The following is a 3,288-nucleotide window of genomic DNA, read 5'->3' as shown; positions in this document are numbered from 1 at the left end:
TATAGGCGCAGGCGTGACTGTGTAGTAAACAGCTTGCTTACCAACCACATGGTTCCAGGTTCAGTTCCACTGCATGGCACCTTGGGCAAGTGTCTTCTATTATAGCCTCAGGCCAACCAAAGCCTTGTGAATGGATTTGGTAGGCGGAAACTGGAAGAAGCCTGTTGTGTATACATATGTGTGTGTGTGTATGTTTATTCCTCCACCGTCACTTGATAACCGATGTTAGTGTGTTTACATCCCTGTAACCTAGCGGTTTGGCAAGAGACTGATAGAATAATAAGTACTAGGTTTACAAAGAATAAGTCCTGGGATTGACCTGTTCAGCTAAAGGCGATGCTCCAGCACGGCCGCAATCAAATGACTGAAACAAATAAAAGAATAAAAGAATGCATTTACATATGTATATATTCTCAGGATTAAATAAGACAACAAATGGAAAATATGACATACCTGTATATTTGTATATATATATATATATATATAATTTTTAAAATTGTGTAGTAATAAACATATGAACATACACTAAATACACCGATGAACAGAAAACACAGAAGGTCACCAATTCCTCTTCAGTTATTGGCCAGAGGGTCAAACACAATTTCGGCCAAGCCTGAATGATCTAGCTTTCTGTAAGAAGCCTGCAAAATTTTCATATGGAGGAGAATCAAACTGTTTTAAAGATTATTTATATGTGTTTGTGTGTGTATTAATGGGGTTAAGATTTTAATATAAAACAATATCTCATATTATATAAATGTTAATGGCAATTCAAGGTTATATAAAAGAAACAAGACAAAGCAAAAGGAAGCAACAACAACAACAACAAACTCACTGGCATCTTTCCATTCACAAATGTACTGTTAACAAGGTTTTAATGTGCTACCTTTTATTTCATTCTCAGTTCAAGGTCCTTTTCCTTCTAAGTTATGTGTAGGCGCAGGTATAGCCGTGTGGTTAGAAGCTTCCTTTGAGTTTGGGCCAACTGTGTGAAACCTTGAGCTAGTGATTTCTACAATAACCCTGAACTGACTAGTGTCTTGGTTGTGGTGGAAGTGTGTGTGTGTGTGTGTGTGTGTGTTTGACCCCCACCCCCACTGACATTGGTGTTGGTTTGTTCATGTCTCTGTGACTTAGTGGTTCAGCAAAAGAAACTGATAGAATAAGTACCAGACTTAATAGACAATAAGTATCTTTGAGATAGTGTCCACTGCATGGTCATAGTCTAATGTCTGAAACAAGTAAAAGATAAAACAAAAGATATCACTACTTGCTACAATGAACTTTTATCATTACAACATACTCGTTAGTTTCAACAAATGAGCAATAAAGAATTAGTCTCCTTCTGCACATAACAAGATGTTACATCTTGTTTTTATTTATAGATGAAAATTAAACCCATGAGCATATAAATATGTCATTTATCATTTCCACCATTTAACATCCACTTTTCCATGCTTGCACGGATTGGATAGAGTATGCTGAAACAGAATATTCTATGGCTGGATGCCCTTCCTGTCACCAACACTCACTTGATTCCAAGCAGGGTGATATTTCCCATAGTCGGAAGACTGGAAATGAACAACCTCACTTGTATGATGATGACGACGACAACAACAATGATATTCAACTGCCATGTAATGTCTAGACTAGAGTACACACAAACACACACTCATTTGAAACTGAAAATTTACCACATCACTGTTCAAAGTTTTTTTTTTATTATGTACCATTTTACAGGCAATAAAACGACATCTTGTGATATCAAGTATGGAGACACAAACACACACTCAATTACCAAGAGATTCTTTCAGTTGATAGGCAAAGCTTATACACATATATATTTCTATACATGTATGTAAGTGTATATATACATGTATGTATGCCATCTAAGAGTTCATGGAGTCAGAAAAATTGCAATTATATATCTGTCAGTAGAGTGGGTATATTAATCAAAGTGTACAGTGTTATATATCCATTATGTCTGTATCCCAGATCCAAACTACAAAGAATATCTCAATTCCATTGAACCCCTAGCGCAAAACTGTAATGGATATTTAATACCGTACACTTCGATTAATATATATACATATATGTATACAAGGCTACTTTGAAATTATTTAGTCATCTCATCGCAACTTCTAATGAATTGTGTGATAAAAGAAGGCATAAGATTAATTTTATGTGATCAGTTTATGATTATTACTGAAACATATGTAAAAATGTAATAAGTAAATAATCATGTGTAAGTATTTTGTGTTTATACTTAACTTCAGTATCATAGTTTTATGCTAGTATTTTGAAATTTGATACACTGATTTTCAGTGAACGTTTGTAAGTAGTATGAGTAGCAAAGGATAAGTGTGTAACATCACCCACCTTTGCTATGTTCATCACCTTGAAAAAATAACAAAATTTTCTACTGTGTCAACTAATCACAATTAATTCTGTTCTTTTGTCTATTGATGTGAGGACATCTATAATATACTTTTTGGTTAGACATAAATTTCACTGTAATGTGAACAGACTCACTTTTGTTTATTTATTAGTATTTTTTTGGCATATCTGTGGCAGTACGATCTATTCTTGAATGAATGTTCTGTTAGACCAATGTAAAATATCATGCTACAGTTTTCCATCAATTATAGTAGCCCGATACATGATGTAGTTACTCATGCACTGGGACACAAGTCATTGCTTCAAACAACTACATTTGTCTAGCTGAAAAAAATTATCTTTCTTGTAGAAGAGATTGTAGAATAACTGTTTTATATATTATTCCTGTTGAATAATTTGTGAAGTTTATTTTCATTGGTTATACGGAGGAGTGGTTTTCACCACACAGGCAATGGCATTCTTACTGAAGTGTGAATAGAATGAGACTATTCTTCCTTTGTTTATTTTAGACAGTAGGGTATAAATTGAAGGAGATTTGGTTGATATTTCTAGCAGAGCAAGTGACTGCCTAGAGGGTTGCTTGTCAGTGCATCTATTTATATAGATCTACTTATTGATTCTCACATTTGCTGATGATAGTTGCCTTTGTAGTTCATACATCAGTGAATGCTCAGTACATTGTTGATTGTTTCAGTTCTGCAACGTCTTTGTCTAATAGCCTCAGGAAGATGGAACTGCATCACTAGCCGGCTGCGGATGCAATGTCAGTAAACCATCTTGATGGCTGAAATCTTAGAAGTCACACCCAAAATTAGAGGACTGCTCTTCCACACACACACTCTTTCTTTTTTTGCTCTCTCTCGATCTCATTCTTCCTATATATATATATAT

At 34.7% G+C, this 3,288-nt stretch overlaps 1 protein-coding gene across 6 annotated transcripts in view; it reads left to right on the top strand.

Moving 5' to 3' along the window:
• LOC106883075 (uncharacterized) overlaps positions 1 to 3,288 on the top strand; it is a 322,884-nt gene that overhangs the window by 123,983 nt on the left and 195,613 nt on the right. The window lies entirely within an intron of this gene.

Source organism: Octopus bimaculoides, chromosome 4, assembly GCF_001194135.2.
Source record: "Octopus bimaculoides isolate UCB-OBI-ISO-001 chromosome 4, ASM119413v2, whole genome shotgun sequence".
Taxonomy (NCBI): domain Eukaryota; kingdom Metazoa; phylum Mollusca; class Cephalopoda; order Octopoda; family Octopodidae; genus Octopus; species Octopus bimaculoides.
This window is presented reverse-complemented; position numbering and strand designations above follow the sequence as displayed.